We start from the raw sequence: 11,998 nt of genomic DNA on the forward strand, positions 1-11,998 counted from the left end.
GGAACACTTCTCGGGACAACAACGTTTGTGGTATAAAGATTTTATTGAGAGAATGTGAAATTAACAGTTATTATTCACCGACGAACAGAATTTTGGTTACGTAAGGGTATTTTTAGATTTCTTTCTCGATTATGAAACGTAGATGGGAGTGAAATTGTATTATCATTTTACGAGGCATTTATATCGGAGATAGAGATAATTAAACTCGTGTATTCTTGGAGATTTAAGAAATTTAAAATAGAAACGTATAATCTTCTTGATAGAGAATGTCGCGTAATCGAGCAGAGATGTAATTTTGAGAGAAGGGAGTTAAAAAAGGAGAATCTATTACGTGCAGCTGTTAAATTTTCCTTTATCGTGTCCATCTGGTTGTGTCCATGCGTGGAGCACGAATGTAGCATAAATTAACTTTTATACCACATATTTTAATTTTTTGACGAAATTTAATCGGGAATAATTTTTCTGTCGTCAGGAAAAAAGAGGTTTGTAATCGATTCGATCGAGTTAATGGATTCACCATGCATATTCCCAGATTGTTAATGACGATTCTGCCGCATAATCTTTACTAATCGCGTCAGATTTAACCGATAAGTTGCTCGAGAACGATCATTCGATCGTGTTGGAATCGATGATCGTTCTCGTTTCACTTTGACGCCTTTCCAACCTTCTCTCTCCGTTTTACAATGCAGTCATTCCGTATTGTTCGAGCAGAACGATAACAATGTCGGTGTTTGACGATAAACAATCTTCCTCTGTTCCCCTCTGGTACTCGAACAACGGTTCCTCAGGTACTCGGCTTGTAAAATCGCTTTAGGACCTTGACAGCTCAGAGTAGCAATTACTTGGTGGAGATGTGGGTTGAGCGAGCATTTAACTACGAATTCACGACTAAAACAATTCTCCTAAAACAATTCTTCCCAGGTACCCTTCCTAAGTCAACCGCATCGAATTGCTCTCGAAGAATCGCAGAAGACGAATTTTCTCTTTCACCTCGAATTTATTTGGAGGAAAAAAAAAAAAAAAAGAAAAGAAAAGAAAAGAAAAGAAAAGAAAATTCAGAATTATTTACAAATATTTTTTACTTCAATATTCAATAGCTTTTTTTTTTTTTAAATTTCTTTGATACCATCCTGCAAAAAAAAAATAAAAATTTCACTCGCGTTCAACGAATCGAATATTACGAGAAGTTAATATCTTTTTCAATAAAGCTGGAATTTTCATAAATTCTCGTCCATCGTCTGATCGAGCAAACAAATCAGATTTAATCAAAGGATATAGGATAGCGTAAAAAAGAACGGTCCTCTCGGAAATTTCTTCTAATTTGATCGAATGATAACACGGTTGGCCGTATTACACGGATATACACGCGGTGGATAAAAACGCGGAAAATATTCAAATTTACGTGGAGTTCGTGAATATTTCTGTTTATGCGCCGTGACGCGAATACAGAGCGCGGATTTTTAAAATTCAATCCCGCGAGTGTGTCTCCGCTGCCTGGAAGGAACGAGCCATCCAACGCAAAGCAAACTCGCAAACACCAGCTATCCTAAATGTTGCCCGGGTGCACAGTGGCGGTGCTCGTCACTTTTTAAATTATTTCATTTTTCCTCCCGGCCATTTTGCCCGTCTCTTTCTTATTCATCGACGAAATATTCCCCCCTCCCCCCGACACGGTCCAAGAATCTTTCCGCGAAATTTCACCGTCGCGACTCTCCAACAACGCTGTATGCCTAACAAACATCCTCGTCTAACGAGCCCGTCCCGAATATACGTACCTCGAATTCCGAGACGAGAAGAGTCGGCTGTGGAAGAAGCGAGTGTCGCCGGTTTGCCTCTAACGATCGTTGTTAAAATAAACTCTCTCCTACCATCCTCCCACACCATAGAGAACCTTTGTCCTCGTCTTTCCTTCCTCAATAGTAGTGCCCTGTCGCAAGATTAAAAATTTTCCTCGCCAACTTTGCCACGAACAAGATCGCATGCATCGCGTCTTAACTCAAATAAAGATTCGCGTGGAGAGAAAATCAAACGATTCGATCCGTCTTGGTTCGATTTCGTGACAATACATTGCTCGATGCGCATCATTCTACGATTTACTTGTGAAATAGAAATTTGTATAGAATTCTTGCTTGGATATTGAAAATGTTAATGTTAAAATACGTTGATTATTTGGACGAGTTTATCTAAGTCGAAATGATATTAGCAAGTTTTCTTTTTCTTTTTTTTTCTTTTTTTCGTAATGAATTGGATTATTATGATTGTAGATTAAAAGCACGTAATTATTTAACGCTTTGTACGTTATCTACAAGTGGGCGGAATAAACGAAGTAGTATTCCCGTGGTTTTGCGGTTTGATATTAAAAAAGAAAAAAAGAAAAAAAATGAGAGGAGAGGAATAAATTATCGCCACGGCAATTTTCTACCAATTTCTGCGAAACACCGTGTGATACATCGTGCCACGAAATGCCACGATCGAACGTTATTTCTTCGTAACGGGGGAGAAAAAAAAGAAGAAAAAAAAAAAATGCCAGCGGATTGCAATGATATTCGCGGCGCGTATCGACTGTTTCGAGAGATCGAATGGATATTAAATTATCCGCTCGTTGAAACGATTTCGACAATTTATTTGTTGAACAATCCTTGCCAAAAGTGGAGGGAGTGTATCAAATTTCAAAAAATTTTCGAGAATTTTTAAGTGTTTCGCCAGAATGGGGGAAAAATGAAGGGGAAAAGGAAATTGTTTCAAAAATGGGGGGAGGATAAAAAAAGAATTTCGAAAATTTTTAAACGCGGCAAGAGAAAGAAAAAAAAAGGAAAAGAAGAATTTGACAAACATTTGGCAAATATTCCACGGTCGATGGAAAATAAGGGTGCAAGAAACGGGGGAGCTCGCGTGTGCAGTACGCACCTATCTGCGTTTTATGGTTTATTAGTCGACACGAGTTTGTCATAACCTTTCCCTGGTAATCCGTACGGTTCTTTTTACGACCGTTCGTGATAGCGCGCTCTCCCCATTTCCCTTCCCATCCCTTTTTTTTTTCACCCATCTTTTTCCCCTCTTTCCTTTCCTTTTGCTGGTCAGGTTATTTCACCAGGGAGGATCTTTCCGCTGCGGGAAACTTACAAACCAGTCCGATAACCGCGTTCTCCTATCGATATCGGCGGTTCGAGTAGCGTTACGGCCAATCAGATATCAAAGGTAAAAGGTGAAATCGTCTTCGTACTTGTGATCGATGTTCCAGCGTGAAAAATGCATCGGAAATGGTGGAAAAAACTTCAACAATTCAACGAATGATATAGATACGTTGGACGTAAGTATCCCTTTTTTTCTCACAAATGACAGCGCGATATTTTTACGGAAGGACGACATTTTTTTCTCATTCTCTCTCTCTCTCTATTATTTGTCTGTTCAGAGAGGAAATGGAACGGAGAGGATTGAATTTCTCATCTTCTTCTTTTTTAGAATCGTTCGAAATTATGTAACGTACAATAATGACGATACATTACACGATTCGTTCCGATCGTATCTCGATCGATCGTGAACAATTGATACGGTTAAATCGACGCGCGTGACTTTATTCCATTTTCATACACAAGCAACGATTCAACGATCGAGAAACGTTTTCCCCCCCTCACAAAGGGAGATTAATTTTCTTTCCTTTCCTTACGGTGAAATCGATGAGCAAGTTATTTTCAAATAACGTGGCCGCTGTTTCGATTTCAAACAGTTCAATAGGCGTTCACTAAGCGAAAAATATTCCCCGCGACATCAAAAGGATTGCTCCTTTGCCGTTGGTTCGATGGTTGCACGCAACCGAGGGTTGGTGCAACCGAGTGGCGAAGGGGAGGGGGGAACCCCTCCGTCAGGAAATATCGAATATCACGACGTTTCCTCGATTCGATGGCGCGTTTCGAGACGCGGCGATAAAACAACAACTAAATAAGATTTTAAATAACGGAGGGAAAGATGAAAGAGATTTCTTATGTTCACTCGGAGGAATCTATTTATATTCGTCGAGGTATATCGTTTACATTTATTTATTAAAAATATTCTTGCCGGCTAGGTGAATTATTATGCATATTACGAAATCTGTTCTGAATCCACGTTTTTCTTTTCCTTTTTTTAATTTTTATCAATCGTGAATACTCGGTCTTTGTTCGATGGTTAATATTTTATAAATCGTGATCGTGAAAAATGGAAAATGTGAGAAATTTTAGGTTAGGTTTATCGGAAACTAGAATTTCTGAAAAATTAGGATACTTAGATGTGTCCGTGTTAGCTTCTAGTGGCGGTAAAGTGGCTATAGATTTCAGACCTCATCCACTTCCTGCAGATAGATCCACTTCGGCCAGAGATATAAAGAGATCGTAAATTATTATATTAATCGATGACGCGCTCATTGCCTCGGTAATATCTCTCGTGTCGTCAATTTTTGCCGATAATAAGTAAAATTTTTATTATATCTTTCGTGGATTCGTATTTCACGATCTCATTATATCTTTGGAGAGACTATTTTACTTATTTGCTATAGAACAACCGTTCGAAAAATCTCTCAAGTTTTATTACTTTCTTCGTGCCATCCTTTTTTTCATCGAACAACAACATTTACAACGTGTACAACTTCAAATACTTCGACGTATTTCTGTCGAGGAAAAGACACGCGATAGGATATTTCAATTTCAAAAGGGTAAAAAAAATTTAAAGGGTAAAAATTCGATAACGATATTCCCAGACGTGTCGTGTAAATTCATCGGTTCGGTATGGCCGAAAATATCGACTCGAAGCCGCGTTAACGTACTTTTCCTTCGCTCTGGCCGACATGAAAGCTTGTGTTGTCTATCGGGGAAACGTGGTTTTCGATTATACGGTTATACGGTAACCGGCCTAGCCGAAACTCGTTCCAACGAAGAGAGGAGTGGTCAAATGTCGATCGAGCGTGGAAAACGCATTGGCGCACGATAAAAGCCGCGAAACATTCGAAAGTGCGATCGAGTAAAATCGATAGGCGAGTGTTGGCGAGCCCATTGCCACCGGCTTTTATCGGTCAGGAGCGAGCGAGCCGCATCGATCCCGCGTCAACAGCCGATCCAGGAACAAGGGGATGTTTTTGGAAATTATTGTCCAACTGCGTGCATGATGTTTCGATGGTGAGAAACGTGAAAACACTTACCTGCTCTCCTGTCGCTTCACAGATGGAGTCGTATACACGAAGTGTTAAGAATCGTGATCTTTTTTTTTTTCTTAAATTCTTGACGATTCTTCGATTTTTGAAGGAGAAAATTTGAAAAGAAAGTGTTCTTTGGACAGAAGGAATTTTTTGAAATTGGATTGAAATAAAATAAGGTTATAAAGGTTGCACCCTTAAGAATAAAGTAATTCTTAACGCTTGAGGAATATATTTTTTTCTAAAATTTATTTAATGTCGATAATATCTTAAGGGTGTAAAATATGCCTTTTTTAAGCGAATAAATAAATACAATCCGTTCTCAAGAATTTCTCAAGGAAAATATTGAAACGCATGCACTTCTGTTTGAATTTCTTTTCTTTTCTTTTCTTTTTTTCTTTCTTTCTTTTCCTTGTTTCAAAGCGAAACGAAAGCAGATTGAATATAAATGAGCATACACGGTCTTGTATCACGTGACATTTTTATTCGAACGTGTTTTTATCAGGTTAAGTACATAGTTCCAAGCTTATTGTGTTTGACCATCACGCACGGTTTCACGGCACGCCACGCCAGACGATATACGCGTTACGATAAACGATATATCGCTTCCCGATGTTCGGGATGAAAAACTGCAATGCACTTCTGACGGGCGCCACTCTCGACGAGAGACTCTCCACGATATTATATTCAGAGTGTTGAGAAGGCACGGAGCGGGGATCTTTGTCCGTCGGAGAACGATGCGTATTGTTTTTCCGGGAAACGAAACGAAGCACGAGCATTAAATCGAATATCTTCCAGCTAGATTTCCCAAAGGGCATCCCTCCTCCCTCTCTCCCTCTCTCCCTCCCTCTCTCTATCTCTCTCTATACATATATTTATCTATTTCGATCATGCCTCCTCCAATTTGTCCCATCTGTCTCTAAACCGATAACCCATGCATCCCCGATGTTGTCAAATTTTATATAATGCATACCGTATCGATTGTGGAAAACGAGAGGAGGAAATAGGGGAAAGGAAGGAAGGGGGAGAGGTGGACAGGATATTCTCAAATTAAAATCGGAATCGAGATCCGTTCCAACGATTTAAACATTAATTGGGAAATTCTTTAGGGGGGAAATTCTGAAAATTTTCCGGCATCCGCCGGACGCGCGCTGGGTCGCTCCCGATCTCCTCCCCCCTCCTCATGCCAGGGAAGCCACGAGCGGGCGAAGGAGCCCGAACTTTCGACTTTATGCTCGTTCACACCGCCCATTCCGTGGCGCGAGAGGGGGGGTCGGAGGCCGTGTAACAGGTGGCACATTCCCTCTCGCTCTCGCTCCACGCTCGACGACGTGCGATTTCACGCGGCACCGTCATTATTGACGCTCGACGAAGGGAACGACTTCTAGAACGACGCCCCACCAACTCCCTCTCCACCCGTTCGCCATTCTCCAACCCCTCCCGCTATTAAAATCCTCTCCAGAGAAATTCTCTTCCTCCCTTTCTCTCTCTTTCTCTCTCTCTTTCTCCTTCTCTTCCTCCCTCTCCCTCTCTTTCTCGTTCGCGCCCCACGATCGTGCGGCTCGGCCGCGATTCCTCTCGCAATAAAGCTGCTCCCGTGGCCGCGCTCACCGAATAGAAATTGCATTTTCCTCGGTGGCAAGCCTCGAGGAAAATTCACGGGGCTGAGACGTCGTTAACCGATCGAAAACGCGAGGCTGATGTTCCATTGTAATACGGAATATAGTCGGCCGGGCTCGATTCTGGTATTCGAGAACGAGAACGATTCGGGAATTATTCGGGATACTTTTCTCTCTACCGATTCCTTCATCCTCGAGTTGGTGGTTGAAAATATTCGGGGCGGATGAACGAGCGTGAGTTCGAAGATTTTTTGAACTTTTGATGTTTCGATCGAAACACGACGAATCGCGATACAATTATGAAGGAAAGTATATAGGGTATATATTTCAGAGACGGGAAATTTTATTTTAATTAAGACGGAGCGAAAGAATGTTTTCCTTCGCGTGATTATCACGGTGAAAAATGTTGTAGAAGCGTAGGATAAACGAGAGACACGCGATTAACTCTCATCGAGGGGAAAAAAAATTCGCGAATAAAGTAAATTAGAAAGAGGGGAGATTTCCACGGCGCCGTGAAGAATATCATCCGGTTTACACGCCTTAATAATATACCTTGACGAAAAAAATTTGCAAGGGCATGAATGAGAGATGCGCCTTTTTAAAAGAGAGAGAGAAAAAAAAGGGAGGAACGAGAAGGAGGAGTCAAAGGAGGATGACGGTATGAAACGACGGTATGAAAGGATACACACAGGGTGGAAGATGATATGAAAGCGAGGGATGTGGAGATTCCGCTCGGACACCTTCGCCATCCCCGTAGTCAATTAGTATTCCGCGGCTTGCTGCGGTCTGCGGAGGACGAGAATCGGCGGTTCTTCTACCCAGGCGACGCCAGACGTTGAAAACAGCCTGGAAACATAATTCCACGGCGTCCGCTGTTTACCAGGAACGCCAGACGCTGAAATATTCATGAAACAAACTGCCGTCGGATCCCCGCTCCAACCTCTCATCTCTCTCTCTCTCTCTCTCTCTTTCTTTCTTTCTTTCTCTCTCTATCTCTCTTTCTCTCGATGGTCCCTATTGTCTACCCTGTGTTACACGCGCTCATTTTCCTCATCTTTCCTCGCTTCGACGGACAACTTGCACGCTCACCTCGTCGAGGCGAAACAAACGCGATCGCTCGCCTTAGAAAACGATGTCAGGGGTCACGCTCGACGAGGATTCTCTTTCGTTCATCGAGTTCACGCAGACTTTATCAATGGACCACGCTGTGACGAACACTCATAGTTTTGATTCTCGTTTCTTTATTTGTTCTGATCGTTTTTCGGGACAGATTTTTTTTTTTCTTTTTATATTCGTTCGTATTTTTCTTAATCTTCGGAAAAATTTAATTTTTAGATCGTCGGGAAATAAATTGCTAATGAATTTTAAGTTGAAACTTTAGCTTTTAATCTCTTCTCAATGAAAAGGAAATAAATTTGTAAGATACTTGTATATATGTATATATATATATAAGAATTATTTGGAGTATGAATATTGTCACACAAAATTTTAAAATCAATTTTTTACGAGGGATCATTTTTTTTCAATAATAACCGTGTTGCAAATATTTTTAAAAATATTAATGGAATAATGGAAAATTAAATTTTTAAAGCAATGGGATAGAAGAATCTGATCGGAAACTCGCGATGAATAAATTGTACCGGTTTTATTTCGATTAAATAAGTTCATTTCGAATATTTTATCAAACAGTTTTAATTTCGAAAACAGCAATTAATTTCCGCGCAATCTAATTATTCGAGAAAAAAAGCATTTATACGATCCAATAATTATAAAAAAGAACATTTCATTTTTCAAAATATTTTTTCGCAATCTTCGAGACGTCATTCGTATCATTCATCGAACTCCACGCTCACACATTAATCATTCTTGCGAGAAAACGCTTCACGTGACTAATTCCTTGTTTATTTCCGTTAGAAAAAGTCGATGCTATACTCGCTCGTGGCTCGCTATTCGTTGATCTACCTGACTCTGATTGAAAAGATTTTCGTATGGGTCGTTTAAGGAAAGTAGTATAGAAAGGAGCATATTCATTCTTTTTCTTTTTTCTTTTTCTTTTTTTTTTTTTTTTTTTTTTTTTTTTTTTTTTTTTTTTTTTTTTTTTTTTTTTTTCATACCTCAATTCTCCAATCACAACGCATTTATCTTTTCGGCATTTATACCAGTGTATTTACAAAATTACATGTATAATTATCGGATATCGCTGCAAATTAATTGTCACTTATTCCGTGTATGTATGTTTCTCTTTCTCCCTTTCTCTCTCTTTCTCTGTGTCTACGCGTAGGTAAATGTGTTTACGTGTGTGATTCGTGTGTATCCTTAAGCAATAAGATTCACGTGGTATTTTCCGCCACGCGATCGTTATGTAGGAAACTTTCTAAACGTTACGATGTAAATGTATCTTATCTTTTTTTTTTTTTTTCCTTTCTTTTTTCTTTTATTAATAAATCTAAAGCTACGTGGTAGGATCGTGCCCTTCGATCGGGCTATACATGTTCATCCTCTCTCGATTTCTTTGGCAATATCCTTTCGCATCTCTAGCACCACTTCTAGACGCTATCAGTCTCGACCGAAATCGCGGTGGGATCTTTCGTACAAAAATTGGCAGGAATTGGTTCTCGCTCCCTTCTCTCGAAACGCGATTCATCGCGCGTTCCGCGGATATATGCATCCGAAAGAAGTGATAAATGGGGAAGCAATCTTTGCTTTGAGAAAAAGTTCTCCTTTCCACCATGCACTTTTCATTCGATTCATTCAATCGATTCCGCGAACTTCGCTAATTCTCGTCCACTTTTTCAATCGAAAAGTTTTTAGATCAAAGCCAATTTGAATATTCGAATTGAATTAAAAATTTCACAGAAAAAAAACGCGCGTTCTCTCTCTCTTCTTAATTTTTAAAAGAATAACCATTCCAATGTGAATAATCCTCGCGTAGAAAGGATTGAACCGATGAAAAAAATAATAATCTCTAAAAAAAAAATGTAAGACACGCTTCTTACTTTTTATTCAACGAAAAGGAGGATAAATGATTAAATTAACTCTCTCGGTTTCTTTGCTCTCTTTCTCTCTCTCGAAAAAAAAATAAATTTCTCTCATTTCCGTGACTCTCTCTCGTGGACGAAGAAAAGAAAAAGAAAACGGACGCGTTGTCACGCGAACGGCGCGTTCAATTCCGCAGCGATCAGAGTTTTTTCTTTTTTTTCGAAAACGAGAGGGCAAGAAACGTGCAATACTCCGAAACACGTCCACGATTAGCAGTAAATCGTGCGATTCGCTCGATCAGCAGCCGGTCTGCGCGTAATTAGCGCGTGCACTCGCTCAACGATTAGGCGGTCTATCCGGCCCCCGGTAATTAACGTTTGCATCGTTAGCGCGTTAGTCTCGTTTACCCTCCACCCCTTTGCTGTACGAAATAGAGGGACTGAGAGTGGTATCGGTGTGCGGTCTCTCTGTATCTTTCTCTCTCTCTCTCTCTCTCTCTCTATATATATATATANGGATGGGATGGTCCAGTTCACGAAAATTAAAAACAATAAACCGCAGAGACCGGTGTCACCCTCTCTTCCTCGCCCACAATATTTAATTATTCAATCCCATTCGAAAAAACCGCAAAAAACGGGAAGGGAGATTAAAACCGTGAAATTGAATCTCAAGATAAGCGTGGATCTTGACACGTTTGCCATTACTATATTTATAGACCTGAGAGAAACAAATTTAATTGTATCAACTCGAAGCGTATAAATTAATTCTTCTTTTTCTTTCTTTTTTTTATACGATATAAACGAATTATTGTCAATTATCGTTATAATTTTACCATCGAATATCCGTTAAATCGATCGAAATTTTCCAGATTCGCAGAAATCGACTAGTGTGATGGACACATTTGAATAAAAAAGAAACGAAAAGAAAGGGTGTCCGATTTAATAATTTCGTACTGCCACGCGATCAAGCGTGTTACCCACTGTACCACTCTCCCATATTTCTCCGCCATTATTTCATGCCAGTCAACTTCACTCCCCTACATCCCCGTGTGTAAAAAACCTTCCACTCACGTTTTTTCCAACGAACGCGAGATTTATTCCCCTTTCCAAGAAGATTCGAGGTCGATCGTTTTAACCCTCTCTCGCTGCACCCTCTCCCCTCTCCCCTCCCCATCCCTTTCCGCCGACTTAATGATCCTCGCCTCCTTCCATCGCCGAATTTTCATTCTTCGCCGCGCGCGTCGCTTCCATTAATCCTCCCTCTCCTCCCCCACCGCGAAGAAACGCGGATAGACAGAGACAGTTGCGGGCCACTCGACGTCGAAATTGCGCTAATTCGGATGATTTACGGACGCCTGGGAACCGGGTTGTCGTGGCCAAAGACAGATACAAATACACGAGGACCCGTTCCTAATTCGCGCACGGCACGCGAGCGAGGGTGAGGGTGCGTGTCCCCTCCCTCCCCCATTCATGAACTTTCTTTCCTCCACCTTCCTTCCTATTCTTCCTTAATCCATCTTCCCCGCGGTAACAACCGTCCCCGCTGACTTCCTCCAAGTGCAACTTGGAAAAAAGAAGAATCTCGGCCACTCCACCTCCCCTCCCCTTCCTCCATCCGGCCAAATAGACCGCGCAAAACCGCACGGAACGGAAACCAGTTTCTTCTCTCGCCGAACCGAAGAAAGAAAGGGAAAAAGAAAGAAAGAAAATTACTCTCTCTCTCTCTCTCTTTTCCTCTCCATTCGTGCTCTTCGACCTCCTCCAATTCGCCTGGTTAAAGCTTCTAAACGTCTTCTCGTTCCGAGAAGAATCCTTTTTTCGATCTCTTTCCCACATTATCGCCGCGACGATATCGTGAAATTGAAAGATTGAACGCGCGACGATTCGCAACCCCATCCCCCCTCCCCATCACGAGGATCATCGTTCGAAACGCGAGTTTGGATATTTCCCGATCCCTGAGGAACGGAAGCGGAGCGTGAGCGAGGCGCTCGTGCGAAGATCCTCTCCCGATTTCGGCGGCCGTTGTCTACGACGACGCGGCTCGGACAGGCGAGATCTCGCGGCATAGAATCCCCGATTTTCTGATCGACACATTCCGCGGCGGCGAAGACGCTTCCACGGCATCCGAATAATCCTCGGTAGGATCGTTGCGCAGCCGGATGCCTCCGATAGGGCGTAGACACGCGTTGGATGCGGTGCTCGAGCGAATAGCTTTTGCTGGCGGCGGTGCCACTGGC

Source organism: Apis dorsata, unplaced genomic scaffold (genome assembly GCF_000469605.1).
Source record: "Apis dorsata unplaced genomic scaffold, Apis dorsata 1.3 scaffold_58, whole genome shotgun sequence".
Classification (NCBI taxonomy): Eukaryota; Metazoa; Arthropoda; class Insecta; order Hymenoptera; family Apidae; genus Apis; species Apis dorsata.